This window comes from Apis dorsata, unplaced genomic scaffold (assembly GCF_000469605.1).
Source record: "Apis dorsata unplaced genomic scaffold, Apis dorsata 1.3 scaffold_209, whole genome shotgun sequence".
Classification (NCBI taxonomy): Eukaryota; Metazoa; Arthropoda; class Insecta; order Hymenoptera; family Apidae; genus Apis; species Apis dorsata.
Genome location: NW_006263493.1, coordinates 204,349 through 209,226, shown reverse-complemented (window position 1 = coordinate 209,226; position 4,878 = coordinate 204,349). Strand labels below are relative to the sequence as shown.

The following is a 4,878-nucleotide window of genomic DNA, read 5'->3' as shown; positions in this document are numbered from 1 at the left end:
ACGAGCCGTCCCTCGTGCGCTCACCTCAGCTGAAACATAGCCGAGCAGCGACTGCGAGGCTGCTTCTACCGGCGGCTGCACTGCGCGCCTGCAATCAGCCGAACCGCGCAACGGCTCCGACTCGTGATTGTTCGACGCCAATCGGTCGTTTCCGCCACGCCTCGGCAATATCCGCTATCACCCGTTCGACCTCGATACTTTTTGGCGGTCTTCGAGGAACTTCGACCGCCTGCGCGTTACAGCCGCAGGGTTGTAACTACACGGGGACGCCTTCGCGATATTTTCGCTCGGATTTCACGGAGGCGCGTCCATGCACTGCGCATCCATACTAACCGTTTCGCCACCGTTCCATCTTCCAAGTTTCTTTCCCCGTCGTTCGGTGCAGGCCTCTGGCTGTATTCCAGGTTTCGCCAAACCGAATTTTCGAGACCTTTCGGATTATTCATCGAAAATATTTCGTAACGTATACGCCAAGCTCTATCGAAATTTAGAAACTGGATACGTATCGGATTTCGAAGATGGAATCGAGACGATTAGTCCCGTACTGTATTCATTCATGAGATTCCTCGTGCGATACGACATGTACGAAACGATCGATCGATCGTACACGATTGTACGTACACGCGATCACCGTGACCATGCAACTGGACAGTGAGTGACGCAATGCATTTATGAGACTTATTGGTAAAAGCGACGATCGAGGCAAATTCTATCGGCCGGGTGGTACATGGTCCTCGTTGCTGATTCCTAGCGACGATGTTGCGCTACTGCTCCGCTGGAGGAGGATCGATAAAGGGAGGAGGGATGGAACCACCCGGGAAGAAACGATGGAATCTGCGCTCTTCCTTTCCTCCCCTTTTACCAACCTCGCGAGCACACCGTTCACCCACACGCATGACTGTTTGGTAAATCCGCCGATGTCGGTCTATTCTTCGGTTCCCTCTTCCACCTGGCCTCCCTTTCCCTCTTTTTTTCTCTCTCTTTCTCTACTTTTTATCCCGTTCCCCTCTCCCTTCCTCCATTTCCCTTCTCTTTTCCTCTTCCTACCTTTCGAATACCAGTTCCATCTCTCCCGAGGACACGCCGATGCGATATTAGGGTTAGTGAACTCTGGATCGACGCAGATAAGCGTCCGAGGTCTTTTCACTAGGCGGCTGATTATTTTCCAGCGTACGATAAAAGCGAGCATTCTCAGATTTTTGCTTTTGTCGAGTTATTTATCAACCTCGCTCCCTCTTTCTTTCTCTGTCTCTCGTCGAAGCGTAATTACGATTTTTGCTGATACGCTCGGTAGAAGGAAGGAATTGGGTTAGGTCGCCTCTCTATTTAATATTCAAGTATATGATAATTAAAGATGGGAGAAAAGTTAATTAACGAGCCGTGCGCAATCATTGATGAGCAGAGCGAGACGTAACCTTTCGCAATCGTGGAACATTCGTTGCGATCCATCGGAAGAAACGGGGCTCGGGAATATTGCATGCCCTCCTTAAATAATTCATCAACAATTTATCAAGAAACACTTGCTTGCTCGCAGTCAACCTTGGAGAGCTTTCGAGGAAATAAATGATTTCGCGCGAGAAAAGGGAAGAGAAGCTTTGGGTTGCAACATATTGTTTCTTTCGAGCTCGTTTCATGCAAATAACGCACATTTATCCTATCCTAAGCCAAAAATTTGCAAAAGGAATTTTCTAATATTATTTAATCCACGATGTTCAAAGGTCGCACGGTTTAATTACCGGCCACGCCAGGTATCATCCATTTAATCATTATGGAGTGGAACGTAACGCTACACCAGATTTTATCGCGTATTATTTGTAGAAATACCGGGTTGATCTCGAATCGGGGAAAAGGTCAGAGTGGGTTATACGCCCTCGCATATTCGGTCCAGAAGATCGCGAGTCGCTTTGATACTTGCTGATTCCATTCGACATTGGTATGAAAGAAAAAAAAAAAAAAAAAAAAAAAAAGAGAGAAGAAAAGAAAAAGGAAAAAAATAAAAAAAAAAAACAGGCGCATTGTCTTTCGTCTTTCGTCCGGGTTGCTTTTAACCCGAACTCGAGGATTAAAGTGGAAAATAGGGACAAAAGGGATGGTAGATCGCGCGCGCGGCCGTGTGTCGAAAATCCGAGAATCCCTCGAGTTTGTGTGCCGCACGGGCGATTCAATGCACGCTTGGTAACGAGTACGAGTTTCTGACGTCCCCTCGAAATAACGAGGCCTCCGAACAAAAGTGCAGAGGCCTTCTTGTGCACCTAAGCTAGGGGTAAAAGAGTGTCATTACGTAATAATATCTCTGAAAATTCAACGTGTTACCGCTCCCTTGCACGACTCTCCCAGAAACAAGCAATTTAGTCCTCTCTTGCTGCAAGGACCTCTTCACAGTGCACTGCACCATCCTTCCCTTTATCTCTCCGGTCTTCATCCACCTAGGGGGAGACACTTTGACAATGCGACGTACGCAGCAACGGAATATGCCGAGAATAGCAGTATCTTCTTTCTTTCTTTCTTTCTTTTTTTTTTTTTTTCAACTTTTTCACGATATACGTTCGATACGTTTCGAAGGAACGTCGATCGATCGAGGAGGAAAGCGAAGCACGGCGAGCTTTCCCATTTTGGAACACCATCGGCCAAGGAAACATCCATCCTTGAATCGTGGCCAGCGTCCTAGAAGCATGGCCATTTTTCGTGACGTTTGACCCGTTTCTACTGGATAAGGGTGACGTCACCGCGGGGAATGTTCAGATCAATGGTCCTCAGAGGGTTGGCGGCACTGCTTTTGCCTCCGTTCCTAGTAAACACGTGCCCTCAGACGTGCCCACTCGAGTTCCCGATTCGATGAAAACGATCGAGGATAACGAGTATAATGACAGCCGTGAGCGAGTTATCGCGATCCCTATGATTCACGGATATCCTAATTTGTATCGTCTTCTCCTCTGATCGATGCAATTCACACGTGTACGCGTGAATATATAATTTTCTTTTTTTAACCACGTCCTATTTCTGTCTCTCGCGTAGGATTAATTAAAACGAGAAGTCGATAATAATAATAATAATAATAATAGAATATTTCGTTTCAATGGTATCCCATCCCTGTGAATTCTTCACAGTGAACCCGTTATCACGGAACCATGGCCTCTCAATAGGGCATCAATCTTGGGCTTAATAGTCTCAGTGACAACGCTCATCTTCTAAAATTGATGCCTTCGTTAGAAGGTGCTCACCCGTTCTCATACACTCCTTTCAACACGATCGATCGATTTCATCGAGATTCGATCGTTTCCTTTCGATATAGCTTATACATTATCGCGTGATAAGCAAGCGAAACAAGCGTCGAACAGGTTTCCCACATCTTGGTCGATGACACGTAACGAAACGTTACCTCGTCGCGATCATTTCCAAAAGAGAATTGAGAACCACTGGCGTGACGTCACGGAAAGTTCAATGACGTCATAGACCGTTCGATACACCGTGATCCAATGGTGGGGGTTTGGTTTCACCGAGAGAAGCGTTCAGGACCATGGGTAGGAGGATGAAACGAAGCTGTGCGGCATAAGAGGAGGGGGGCGAGGAGGAAGAGGAGGAGGAGGAGGAGCAGGAGGAAGAGGGGGATACCGGCGCATGGAGAACGAGAGACTTTTCACGCCGTTGCAACTGAATGCTGGTACCATTACACTCGGTAGATCAAAGAACTAGGCTGACAGATTCGGCCACGTTGTTACCCCCGTTTCTTCCTTTTCTCCCTCGAGATTTCCACAGAGAAACAAACATTTTTCCGTGTCGCGAATCTGGATGATGAAAACTTTCCAAATGGAATATTTTCCATGCATAAAGTCGTTCGATCATCGCGTAAATTATCGTGTATTTCAATTTCTCCAAGTCGATATTTTGGAAAATATGTGAGATTGCTCGAAGGAAATATTTTTTTTTTTCTTTGTTCAAATGCTAATTAACATAGCAACGCAGTAACGAGTTAAAACAGGGTTATTCTAGCGGGGAGTAGCGATAAATTAACGACGGTGTCCAAGCTGCATGTGCATATAGAAGGGAAGCTTACTATGTCGACTGATTCTGAAGCACGAAAGAAGAGGCGCGTCGAGTGGATACCGAGGCTCGAAGAGGCAGGTAGCTCGGCATCTAAACGAGGATTTTCTCGAGCGACGATGACGTATATACGCGTCGAGGTGGCCCCGAAAGCCGGGCCAGAATTTTCCTCTTTCTCTTCTATCGCGGGTCGTCATCTGAAAGAAGCCGACTTGAAGGAGGAGAGACCTCTTCAACTCTCTCGTTTCCAGACTTTCTTTCCGGCTCACCCGTGGCACGAGATCTCCACCGAGCCGATGCATCCTCCCTTGCCAGTTTTTGCGGTAAAATGATCGAACGAGACGAGATCGGAGGCGCAATTCGACTCGAATCGAGCCGTGAAATATACTATAAATATAATTCTCGAGTCTCGATGAATTTTCTCTCCGCTCATGGGACGAGATACCAAAACCTTCTATCGAGATCTTTTCTTTCGATTCCTCGAAACGCGTATTTAATTAGGAAACGAATCCGCGGAGATGTTGTTCTCGTATGATCAAGGAGTCAAGAATGACTATTTCTTCGAGAATGAAGGTACTAGGAAATCTCCAGCGACCTGTTTATCCGTTCTTGAGGATGCGATTCAGGGTAGCCGCATTGCGCCACCCCCACTATCAGTCAGGGCTGGTTATAAAAGGTATATGCTTGTAATTTTCGTTCCGCGACTTGGTGCACTCTGCGGTTTCCGGCTGGCCGAAAGACACCGGTACACCGGAAACACCGTCGACACGCTCTTCTCGACTCGTTAAATCGCGTTATGTAACGCGATGTTGCGCACCAGGCATCGCCTCTCCTCGT

The 4,878-nt window shown here is 47.0% G+C and overlaps 1 protein-coding gene across 5 annotated transcripts in view; it reads right to left on the bottom strand.

Moving 5' to 3' along the window:
• LOC102671125 (eukaryotic translation initiation factor 4 gamma-like) overlaps window positions 1-4,878 on the bottom strand; it is a 32,914-nt gene that overhangs the window by 25,329 nt on the left and 2,707 nt on the right. Inside the window, exon 1 of one of the 5 annotated variants that reach the window (XM_031510146.1) lies at window positions 1-227. The exons of 2 other annotated variants lie outside the window; for them this stretch is intronic. The gene's annotated coding sequence lies outside the window, so the exon portion shown is untranslated. Of the gene's footprint in view, window positions 228-4,878 lie in introns of those variants that run through there. 2 more of the 5 variants (XM_006615057.2, XM_031510144.1) reach the window with 2 other exon arrangements.